Source organism: Pleurodeles waltl, chromosome 5, assembly GCF_031143425.1.
Source record: "Pleurodeles waltl isolate 20211129_DDA chromosome 5, aPleWal1.hap1.20221129, whole genome shotgun sequence".
Taxonomy (NCBI): domain Eukaryota; kingdom Metazoa; phylum Chordata; class Amphibia; order Caudata; family Salamandridae; genus Pleurodeles; species Pleurodeles waltl.
In genome coordinates this window covers 344,445,612-344,458,463 of record NC_090444.1, presented here as the reverse complement: position 1 = coordinate 344,458,463, position 12,852 = coordinate 344,445,612, and the positions used below count along the sequence as shown (strand labels likewise).

Here is a 12,852-nt window from a genome sequence, read left to right as displayed (position 1 = left end):
GCCAGCACCTAGTGGATAGTAAGCTGACTGATCCCAGGAAGCTTGCTGAGGAGGCGGACCTCTGGGTTAGCACCAGAGTGTCCAAAAAGGTACCTGGGGGGGACTCCCACAAAGGTGGTCAGGGTTCCCAACAGAAGAAAGAGGGGGGAGATAAACTTACAGATAAGGAACTCTCTAAAGGCCCCCAAAAGAATTCCCAGGGAGGGGGTGGCAACCCTTCCTTTTCCAAATTTGGGAAAAAGCCAGGGACATTTGACAGGTCAGGAAAATCTAGCCCCAAATGCATGGAGTGTTACCAATATGGTCACTACAAAGGCGATCCACAGTGCCCCAAGAGGGCACCGTCCACTACCGGACAGGCACCTGGGTTGACTAGTGTAGCACTCGGGGGGGAGATGGACCCAACTAGCTTTGGGGAGCAGGTAGAGATTTCCCTAGTGTCCCTGGGAGAAGGAGAAATGGTGCCCAAGGCCCACATGCCCAGAAATACTTCCAAGTACCGGCAGTGGGTCACCATTGATGGGCAGAGGGTGGAGGCTCTGCGTGACACAGGAGCCAGTATGACTACTATCAAGAGTCAGCTGGTGTCAGCAGAGCAGATAGTACCTAATGCATTCCACCAGGTCAGAGTCGCTGACAATCGCGAGAGTCACCTACCGGTGGCTCTGGTTCCCTTTGAGTGGGGGGGGGTCTCTGGTACTCTGAAAGTAGCTGTGAGTCCTGCCATGCCTGTAGATTGTCTGTTAGGCAATGACCTTGAGCACACTGCCTGGAAAGAAGTGGAGCTCAGGTCTCACCTGGAGATGTTAGGGTTACCTGAGTGGGTCTGCATGACCACACGGTCCATGGCTGACCGAGAGGGAAGTCAAGGGCATCTGGAGCCTGGAACGATGGCCCAGAGAGCTGCCAGGAGGAGGGACCAGGGGTGCGGGAAACCGGCCCCCGCTGTTCCCACAGTGGCTGACGGGGCTCCTGAGGAGGAGGCTTCTGAGCCAACTGGGGAAGACATCGCCGCCCTAGGTGACTTACCTGAGCTTGCTGGCTGGCAAGTTGAGGGTGGACCCACCAGGGAGGAATTCTGCAAGGCGCAGAAAGAATGTCCCACTCTAGAAGGTTTGAGGAAACAAGCCTCAAACCAGGCAGCCGGCGACGCCTCTGGCGATCACCACCTATATTGGGAGAATGATCTCCTCTACAGTGAGCCTAAGGTTCCGGGCTTTGGGGCAGCACGTATGCTGGTGGTCCCCCAATGTTACCGAACCTTCCTACTGGGTCTGGCTCACGACATTCCCCTGGCAGGACATTTGGGGCAGGGCAAGACCTTTAACAGGCTTGTCACCCACTTTTTTTGGCCCAAAATAAGGACACACTCAGACAAATTCTGCAGATCCTGTCCTACCTGCCAGGCCAGTGGTAAAGCAGGAAAAAGGATTAAAACCCCCCTGATTCCACTTCCTGTCGTTGGCACCCCCTTTGAAAGGGTGGGCATCGACATTGTTGGTCCCTTGGACCCCAAAACTGCCTTAGGCAACAGGTTCATCCTGGTTTTGGTGGACCATGCCACCCGTTACCCAGAGGCAATCCCTCTAAGGACAGTAACTGCACCGGTGGTGGCCAGAACCCTGATGGGGATATTTACCCGTGTGGGATTCCCCAAGGAAATAGTGTCTGACAGAGGCACTAACTTCATGTCTGCATACATGAAGTCTCTGTGGGATGCGTGTGGGGTAACCTACAAGTTCACCACACCCTATCACCCCCAGACGAACGGTCTTGTGGAGAGATTCAACAAGACCCTGAAAGGCATGATTGGTGGCCTTCCTGAGGCCATGAGGCGTAAGTGGGACGTCCTCTTACCATGCCTTCTCTTTGCTTACAGAGAGGTCCCCCAGAGAGGGGTAGGGTTCAGTCCCTTTGAACTTCTCTATGGGTACCCTGTCAGGGGACCCTTAAGCATTGTCCAGGAGGGATTGGAGAAAGCTCCAAGGACACCCCCTCAGGATGTGGTCAGCTATATGTTGGCCCTCCGCAACCAGATGACCCGCTTCTGGAAAGAAGCCCAAGATAACCTTGAGGCCAGTCAAGAGGTGATGAAACAATGGTATGACCAGAAGGCCACCCTGGTAGAGTTTCAACCTGGAGACAAAGTGTGGGTAATGGAGCCAGTAGAGCCCAGAGCTCTCCAGGACCGCTGGTCTGGCCCATTTGAAATAAAGGAGCGGAAAGGGGAGGCCATTTACCTAGTGGACCTCAAAACCCCTAGGAATCCCCTAAGGGTGCTCCATGTGAACCGACTAAAAGCTCATTGTGAGAGGTCGGAGATCAACATGCTTCTGGTCACAGATGAAGGAACAGAAGAGGAGAGTGAACCTCTCCCCGACCTCCTCTCTGCACAAGAAGGTGATGGGTAGGTAAGCGGGGTCATTCTGTCTGACTCCCTGACTCTAAATCAAAAAGGAGACTGTTATGAGCTGTTGGAGCAGTTCTCCCCCCTATTCTCCCTTACTCCTGGGCTGACCCACCTCTGTGTTCATGATATTGACACCGGTGACAGTCTCCCTGTGAAAAACAAAATTTACAGGTTGTCGGATAAGGTGAAGGCCAGCATCAAGGAGGAGGTCTCCAAGATGTTGACTCTAGGGGTCATTGAGAAATCCAGTAGTCCCTGGGCCAGCCCAGTGGTATTGGTCCCTAAGGCTACTGCCCCAGGTGCGAAGCCAGAACTCCGGTTCTGTGTGGACTACCGGGGTCTCAACTCAGTCACACGGACTGATGCTCACCCCATCCCCCGAGCTGATGAGCTCGTGGACAGGCTAGGCGCTGCCAAGTTCCTGAGTACGTTTGATCTTACTTCAGGGTACTGGCAGATCGGCCTAACTGAGGGGGCCAAGGAAAGATCCGCATTTTCAACCCCGGATGGCCATTACCAGTTCCGGGTGATGCCGTTTGGGTTGAAAAATGCCCCCGCTACCTTCCAACGGTTGGTTAACGGGGTCCTAGCTGGCAAGGATGCCTTCTGTGCAGCCTACCTGGATGACATAGCTGTCTACAGTTCCAGCTGGGAGGAACACCTGCTTCACCTCAAGGAGGTGCTTCAGGCCCTGCAACAGGCAGGCCTGACCATCAAGGCCAGTAAGTGCCAGATTGGGCAGGGTTCCGTGGTGTACTTAGGACACCTAGTGGGTGGTGGCAAGGTGCAGCCACTCCAGGCCAAGATTGAAACTATCAAGGCCTGGCAACCACCCCGAACACAGGCGGAGGTGAGAGCCTTTCTAGGCCTCACAGGATACTACCGCCGATTTGTCAAGGGCTATGGTACCATTGCAACACCCTTGACAGAACTCACTTCCAAGAAGCAACCTAGGTTGGTGAATTGGACAGAGGCTTGTCAGAAAGCCTTTGACGCCCTGAAGGAAGCCATGTGCACGGCCCCCGTGCTCAAGGCCCCTGACTACTCCCAGGAATTTATCGTGCAGACAGACGCTTCAGAGCATGGCATAGGGGCAGTTCTAGCACAGCTGAATGAAGAGGGCAGAGATCAACCGGTAGTCTTTATTAGCACAAGACTATTACCACGGGAACAGAGGTGGAGTGCTATTGAAAGAGAAGCTTTTGCTGTGGTCTGGGCACTGAAGAAGCTGAGACCCTACCTGTTTGGGACTCACTTCCTAGTTCAGACAGACCACAGGCCCCTCAGATGGCTCATGCAGATGAGGGGTGAGAATCCAAAACTCTTGAGGTGGTCCATTTCCCTACAGGGGATGGACTTTACGGTGGAACATCGCCCAGGGGTTGACCACGCCAATGCTGATGGTCTCTCCAGGTACTTCCGCCTTAGCGATGAGAGCTCCCAAGAGGTCGGGTAGCTCTCCCCACTTTCAGCTGGGGGGGACACATGTTAGACCTGACAGCCTTAGGGTAGTCACCCCTAACTTTTTGCCTGCCTCCCTCCACTTTGTGGATACTGTTTTTGCTGGTTTTTAGACTCTGCGCACTTTACCACTGCTAACCAGTGCTAAAGTGCATATGCTCTCTCTCTGTAAACATGGTAACTTTGGATCATACCTGATTGGACTATTTAATCTACTTATAAGTCCCCAGTAATGTGCACTCCAGGTGCCTAGGGCCTATAGATTAAATGCTACTAGTGGACCTGCAGCACGGATTGTGCCACCCACTTAAGTAGCCCCTTTTCCTTGTCTCAGGCCTACCATTGCTAGGCCTGTGTGGGCAGTTTCACTGCCACCTCGACTTGGCATTTAAAAGTACCTGCCAAGCATAGAGCTCCCCTTTTTCTACATATAAGTCACCCTTAATGTGTGCCCTGGGTATCCCCTAGAGCAGGGTGCTGTGTAGGTAAAAGGCAGGACATGTACCTGTGTAGTTATATGTCCTGGTAGTGTAAAAAACCCTCAATTCGTTTTTGCACTGCTGTGAGGCCTGCTCCCTTCATAGGCTAACATTGGGGCTGCCCTCATACACTGTTGAAGTGGCAGCTGCTGATCTGAAAGGAGCAGGGAGGTCATATTTAGTATGGCCAGAATGGTAATACAAAATCCTACTGACTGGTGAAGTCGGATTTAATATTACTATTCTAGAAATGCCACTTTTAGAAAGTGAGCATTTCTTTGCACTTAAATCCTTCTGTGCCTTACAATCCACGTCTGACTAGGTTTAGTTGACAGCTCCTTGTGCATTCACTCAGACACACCCCAAACACAGGGTACTCAGCCTCACTTGCATACATCTGCATTTTGAATGGGTCTTCCTGGGCTGGGAGGGTGGAGGGCCTACCCTCACACAAAGGACTGCCACACCCCCTACTGGGACCCTGGCAGACAGGATTGAACTGAAAGGGGACCTGGTGCACTTCTTAGCCACTCTTTGAAGTCTCCCCCACTTCAAAGGCACATTTGGGTATAAAACAGGGCCTCTGCCCTACCTCATCAGACACTTGCTGGAGAAGAAACCGGAACCAGAAACTACATCCTGCCAAGAAGAACTGCCTGGCTGCTCAAAGGACTCACCTGTCTGCTTTCTACAAAGGACTGCTGTCTTGCTGTTGCCCTGCTGCCTTGCTGAACTCTTGTCTGGCTGTGAAAGTGCTCTCCAAGGGCTTGGATAGAGCTTGCCTCCTGTTCCTTGAAGTCTCAGGACCAAAAAGACTTCTGCCTTTCACGTGGACGCTCCGTGCGCCGAAAATTTCGACGCACAGCTTGTTTCGCGGCGAGAAAAACGCCGCACACCGACGCTGATCAACGCGACGCCCTCGGGACGATCGAGACTTCGACGCACAACCTCGCAAGGACAAAGCCGCCCGACTTCCAAGGAGAAATCGACGCGACGCCTACCGTGAGTGCGAAACTTTGACGCACGGCCTCGCAAGGACAACGCCGCCCGACTTCCAAGGAGAAATCGACGCGACGCCTGCCGTGAGACCAAAATTTCGACGCACGGCCTCGCAAGGACAACGCCGCCCGACTTCCAAGGAGAAATCGACGCGACGCCTACCGTGAGATCGAAACTTCGACGCGCAGCCCCGCAGAACGACGCGCAGCCGGAAAATAAGCAGGAGAATCCACGCACAGACCCGGGACATCTGGTAATCCCCGCGATCCACAAAAAGAGACTGTCTGCGCGCCGGAAAACGACGCCCGACTTCCCCGCGTGGAAAAGAACGACGCAAGTCTTTGTGTGCTGAGGAGAAATCGACGCACACACCCTTTTTCCACGCATCCCTTTTCCTGTGGCCCTCTGAGGAGATTTTCCACCAGAAACCAGGTACTTTGTGCTTGAAAGACACTGTATTGCATTCTAAAGACTTAAGACACTTTATATCACTTTCCTGTGATAGTTCTACAATTTTCCATTGCATCTTTATTCTTTTTGACCTACAATTATCCTGATAAATATTATATATTTTTCTAAACACTGTGTGGTGTATTTTTGTGGTGTTATATGGTGGTATTGTATGACTTATTGCACAAATACTTTACACATTGCCTTCTAAGTTAAGCCTGACTGCTCGTGCCAAGCTACCAGAGGGTGGGCACAGGATAATCTTGGATAGTGTGTGACTTACCCTGACTAGAGTGAGGGCTTTTGCTTGGACAGAGGGTAACCTGACTGCCAACCAAAAACCCCATTTCTAACAGTGTGCGTCAAAAATAACCTGCATGGGGGGGTGTGCGTCAAAAATAGCTCCGCACGGCGGTATGTGAGTCAGAAATCCAGCCGCACGATGATCCGAAACCCCCGCAGCGCAGGTTATAATCTCCCAGCCTCCGTCAGTGAAGCTGCGCATTGTTTCTCCTGCTCCGTGCGTCGATTCTTCGTTGCGTTTCCTGCAAGTGTCGTTTTCTCAGCTGCGGAGCCGGCGGCTCATCGTTTTTTCAGCCGCAGATCGGAGTCGCATCAAACCTTTCCCCGCACAGTGCTCTGTGCATGGATTTTCTTGTCTTTAGGCTGCCAGATTCTCCTTTCAGGGTCCCAGGGCAGTCAGGTTACCCCACATCCAACCAAGGACCCTCACTCTAGTCAGGGTAAGTCACACACAATCCAAATTATCCTTTGCCCGCCCTCTGGTAGCTTGGCACTGAGCAGTCAGGCTTAACTAAAGGTAATGTGTTAAGTATTTGTGCAATAATTCATACAATAACACAATATACCACCACAAAAGTACACCACACGGTGTTTAGAAAAATATATAATATTTATCTGGATATTTGCAGGTCAAAACGATAAAAGATGCAATAAGAAAATGTAAAGATGTAACTGAAAAGTGATATAAAGTGTCTTAAGTCTTTTAAAATCAAACAAAGGGGGTTATTCTAACTTTGGAGGAGGTGTTAATCCGTCCCAAAAGTGACGGAAAAGTGACTGATTTACCACCAGCCGTATTACGAGTCCATTATATCCTATGGAACTCGTAATACGGCTGGTGGTATATCCGTCACTTTACCGTCACTTTTGGGACGGATTAACACTCCTCCAAAGTTAGAATAACCCCCAAAGTCTCTTTCAAGCACAAAGTACCTGGTTTGAGTGAAAAAATCTCTGCAAAGGAGAGGCATGGAAAACAGGGAGTGTGCGTCGGTTTCGCCCCTTCGCATATGGACTTGCGTCGCTATTTTAAACGCGGGGAAGACGTTGCGTCGATTTCCGCCGCGCGGACGGTCCTCCTCTTCGGGTTGCGGACTTTTCAGAAATTAATTCTGCTATTTCAAGTTTGGAACCGACTACAAAAACAATTTACCCACTTTTTTACCATTTATTAAAAGCCCAAGGTAATGATAAAGTTGGATTTGTAATAAATATTTTGGAAAAGTAACTTTTAGAAAGTTACCTTTTTGCCTCCTGGTACTCCTGGAGGCTAATCTACATTAGCTCTCCAGAAGCTGTCACTCAAGTGTTTACCCACCTAATGAAGTGTGAAATTCCTCCCAGGAACTACATAATAAACCACTTTGATTGACAAGTCAACCTGAATGGGCAGGGAGATTCCTCTGTCCTGTGCTAGACATTCATTGCTAGGGCTACCTCCACTCCTGTTGGCCATTAGTGTCAAATCCTGCCTGAAACATCTGTGTGAAGCATGTGTAAATCTTTTGTGCCCCTGAAAAGGACCAAAACAGGATCACAATACACTTCTTTTGTATCCTCCTGCCTCGCTGCTGAAGGACTCTTCTTTTGTCCCAACTGACTTCTGTTTCTGGATTTGTTGTGGGTCCAGGGCCTGTTCCAAACTGAATTTTAGTGTTAAATGTGGTAAGACACTAATAATCTCCTTAGTATTCTCCCAAACTCCCATACACAAGCCCAGCACTCAGACCCTAAGTTTCAGCGTGGCTGAAGACTTCAGCCATCTTGGCATTGCCCCTTATCATATTACATTTTGGGTCTGTTTGTGGTAAGGCAAATATGAACTATTGAAAAACTGTGTAAGAAAGGCCCCTGGGAACCTTTAACACATTGGTTAGGGAGTGCTTAGGAATCAACCTCATCCACTAGCTAGTGCCAACTATAAATATGGCACCCCAAGACAACATCCTTAGGAAGCTTTCAGAACCTGTGGATGAGCAGAAGAAGGCCTGCACCTGCTGTTTCGGATGTATGAGGAGACTTCAAAGGCTAGACTGGTTGTACTTGTACCCATAACAAAACAATAGACTCCATAGGTCAGTCTAGATGAACTCCTGTGAGACTACAAGGGAAAAACACCCTGGAAGAAGCATTTTTCCTGAGGTGCACAGCTGATCAGTGGCATCTGGAGCTCGACTGGACCATGCCTGACACCCTGCGAGTTTCTAAGTATCTTCACTGAGTTCCTAGGTGTACTCATGTAATTGTTTGGGCTTCAGAAGAAAGTTTGGAAAGTTTAGAAAAGTTTTCCTCCAGAGCTCTAGAGGAACCTATTATGTTAGAAACTGGGTCTCTAGTTAGCAGATGTATGCACCCTGTCCTAGTCAGGGTAGTTCACAACCCAACCTAAATTATCCTGTCCTTACCCTTTGGTGGCTTGGCACAGAGCAGGCAGGCTTATTTTATAAGGCATGGTGTATAGTATTTGTGCAATAACTCATAGTTTACCACAGTGAAAATACCACAAAAGGTTCTACACACCAGTTTAGAAAAATAGATAATATTTATCTGAATAAAACAAGACCAAAAGAACAAAAATCCAATATGCCATAATCCATAGGAAACAATGGATGTATCTCTTTAGCACAAAGTACCTGGGATGTGTCAAAAATAAAAACGCTGTTGGCCACAGAGGTGAAAGGGCATCGGAAAGTAAAATGACGTGTCATTTTTTCCGTCACAGTGGAGGGGATGCTTCGATTCTTCCCTCAATGGCAAGGGGAAGCATCAGTTTTTGGGTACCCACCTTGGTTCCCTACTGCAGTTGAGGGGGGGAGGGGTGGTGGCAAATTGATGCACAGGGATGATGCATGAAAAATCCAAATGTTCTGTGATGATGAAACAGGCACTGCGTCAATTTTTCAGCCATGAGACAGCTGCTCCATCGATTCTGTAGGTGTAGCATCAAATTTTCCCATGCCCCTAATTTCTCTCTTAGGTGAAGTCTTTGATGGCCCTGAGAGTTCTTAACAGGAAGAAAGCTGACAAACCCTTGGAGATCACTTGTAGTTGGAGGCCAAGTCCTTCCAGCAGAGTCAGGGAGCAGCAGGCAGCACGGCAAAAAGCAAGAGAGCAGTCCTTCCAGATAAACAGTCCAGATGAGTCCTTTGGGCAGCACTGTGGGCCTTCTGACAGAGTCTACTTGTAGGTCTAGAAATGTATGATTTTAGGGTTTTGCCTACCCAGTATATATACCCAAGTGTGCCTTTGAAGTGGAGGAGACTTCAAAGAGTGGTTTTGAAGTGCACCAGTTCTGGTTTCAACCCAGTCCTGTCTGCCAGGAGATCTGTGGGCGGTTATCAGTCCTTTGAATGGGGTCAGGTCACTAGCCTTTGAAGTGTAAGAGAGAGCCCCTCCATCCTTCCGGCCCAGGAAGACCCATCAGTATGCAGATTAATGCAGATGCATATGAGTGTCCTGTGTTTATGGCTGTCTAGGTGGAATGCTCAAGGTGAGCTATCAACAAGCACAGACTGGACATAGATTGGAGACAGGCGTTAAGGCACAGCGAGCAGTAAGAGCACAGAAATGCCTACTTTCTAAAAGTGAACACACTTAGGAGCAACCCAGTATATGATCCAGTTTTCAATGAATGAAGAAGACAACTCCGTACTGTTAAAATCCTATATATTTCTCAATAGGATTCATGACACAGTCCTGCACAATAATTGCCTGGTTTTCAGTCCCAGTTCAAGCAATATCATGGACTTTCAATTCAGCTTGTCAAATGAGAAGGTAATGTCGATGTTTCGGCCTGTGGTGGAAGTCAGAGGTCCGTCAGACCATCATCAAGACTCAGTGTTGTTAAATAATACAACAGGCTGCAAAAATAGATTCTGTAACAACACACCAGGGGGCTCACATTTGTTGAGTGGATGCAGATGGAGACAGACGCTAGGGGTCTCATGTCTAGAAGGTTGAAGTCCCCTTGTGCGTTGCTGACTGCCACCACAGGCCGAAATATCGACATAACCATCTCATTTGACAAGCTGAATTGAAACTCCATGATATTGCTTGAACTGGGACTGAAAAGCATGCAATTATTGTGCAGGACTGTGTCATGAGGAGGGTTATAACCCCTTTCAGGATCTTCTGTTGGTATTCAATCTTTTGATCTAGGGGGGTTATATATAGTTTTGTTGTTTATGAGATGGACATTTGTTGGATTTGTTGGAAAAATTTTTGAACTTCCGGAATTCTATTGAGTAATATATTGGATTTTAACAGAACGGAGTTGTCTAATTCATTAATTGAAGACTGGATCATATGTGTACAACTAATTCTAAACAATTCCTCCAGGAGCATTTTTAAGTGATACTTTCTAAAAGTGGCATTTCTAAAATAGTAATGTTAAATACAGCTTTACCAGTAATCAGGATTTTGCTCTACCATTCCAACCATACTAACAATGACAATGCCACTCCTTTCAGATCAGAAATTACCACTTCAAATCATAAAAAGGAATTTCCAATGCTGGCCTATGAGAGGAGCAGGCTTCGCAGTAGCAAAACACAGTTTTGGGAGTTTTTCACTACCAGGACATGTAAAACTTTCAAGTACATGTCCTACATTAGGGTTAACGTATATGAAATAAAAGGGGAGTTGAAGGCTTAGCTAGTAATTGTAAATGCTTGTGGTGCAAGGCAGTGCTGCAGGCACACTAGTAGCATTTAATTTTCAGGCCTTGGGCACCTGTAGTGCACTTTACTAGGGACTTATTAGTAAATTAAATATGCCAATTGGTTAGGAACCAATTTTGCCATGTTTAGGAGTGAGAGCACAAGTACTTTAGCACTGGTCAGAGGTGGTAAAGTGCGCAGAGTCCTAAAACCCGCAAAAATGACATCAGAAAAATGGAGGGAGGCAGGCAAAACTTTAGGGGAAGACCACCCTAAGGCTGTGAGGTCTAACACACCAGGAATTGTCCCACATACGCAGATTCACAACGTGAGACTGAATTTCAGCTTCATCTGACTCAAGGGTCCCCGCACATCTGAAAAAACGGCTAAGCCCCATTCTGCATGGGGACAATTTTCAGCAAGACATTGACATACTCCAGTGAGACCAACCAGCTTCAGGTATCGGCTTTCATTTCCACAGTGACAGCTACAATTCCAGCAGTGGCCAGCTTGGGGAGGATTTTTCTACTCAAAAAGTGACAAAGTGCCAATCTGCTTTGGGACTTAGGAGAAACTTCCATGTTTTTTTGAAGAAAATAAGACAGTTCCTTTCTGAATTGAGTCTTATAAACCTTTTAAACTTTTTCACTCATTTTTAGGGACCAGCACTTATTTTTCTGCCTCATATATTTACAGAGATCAACAGTGGGAAAACCACACAAAATGGAAAGATAGAAAAAGAAAAAAACTGAAAAAAAATCATTAAGGGAGAAAGTAGGAACCGAAAGAGCGAGACATTGAGCAAGGGAGGGTCTGGTAGTGGGCTAATGAAGGATAATTGGATTCCAGACTATGTCACCTTAATATGTCAACTGACAATTATTTGCACCAGCTTCTGAGAAGAGCTTTGTGTTTTGGCACTCATTCTTTTATAAATTAAGCACTGCAAACCTGGGTTCTATTGTTGTCGGCCTGAAATTGCACCATGGTCCCTGTCTATTGTGACCATTGACTTACATTGGGTGCTTTCTTTTTCTTGGCATTTTTTCTACATGTCTTTACAATTCATATCTCCAGTTCCCCTTATTGGGTTTTTGTTGTTTTGGTGTCATTTTGCATATTTATTTTTCCCTCGTGTTATACATTTTTAAAGTAATTCTTTTTTGTTTCTTTTTTTAACCTTTTAACTGTTTCGGTAATTCTAAATGATTCACGTCTTTTTTAAGTTAAACCAGTTTGCTCTGTGCCAGGGGTTTAGCTATGGGGGTAGCCTGGTCAGTAAGATTAGGAAAGGGTGAGATTCAGATTTTCTAACAATTACTCTGCCATATAGTGTTAAAATACATTTTATGACAAGGAGGCTTAAAGAGCAGTGGAATGGGAGATAACAAAGTTTGGTAAGGGTACTAAGTGAGAGAAAACAATGTTTTCTAACATAAACCTTATTAAAGACTTTCAAAACAATAATAGAGTGTGTGTTTTTGTCCGTGCAACAAACACCTTACCAAACCCAACTCAAATCACCTATACCCAAGGATTTACGCGAAAATATTTTTTAGGAGGGTGTAACGCTCCCAAACACCCTCTGAACCTACGTCCCTGCTAGCAGGTTAGTGACTTTATTACTTGTGGTGTACTTCCATCCACACCAATTAATAATTCACTTTTTTGCAGAGAATAAACATTTAACAATGGAAGCTGTGGTCCCTTTTTAGCTCTGCCAGCACGCCACAATATATATGTTGTCTCTCATTAGACTGATGACTTTGTATGCAAGTCTCTAGATATGGATTAAGACATATTGGTTTTTGGTAATGTTTGTTCTGATCTGAAACCTTGTGGGCATGACAGCTCAGCTAAATGTCATGCTGTGTGCAAAAAATGTTTTAAGTGTTCATACTGGGGTCATTAATTACATCAAGATTAATTGTGGCAGAGTAATCCAGGTCAATTGATTTCGTTCCCTTTTTTCCAAATTGTTTTATCAATGAAATCGGATGAATTAAACAGTCTACATTCGATGTTGTTGTTTTAGACTTAGATGGCAGTGTTGTCATCATCCAGCATTTATTTTCCTGATTTAATTGTACAC

The 12,852-nt window shown here is 47.0% G+C and overlaps 1 protein-coding gene across 1 annotated transcript in view; it reads left to right on the top strand.

Moving 5' to 3' along the window:
* Positions 1 to 12,852, top strand: part of PCSK2 (proprotein convertase subtilisin/kexin type 2) — a 1,091,080-nt gene that overhangs the window by 857,551 nt on the left and 220,677 nt on the right. The window lies entirely within an intron of this gene.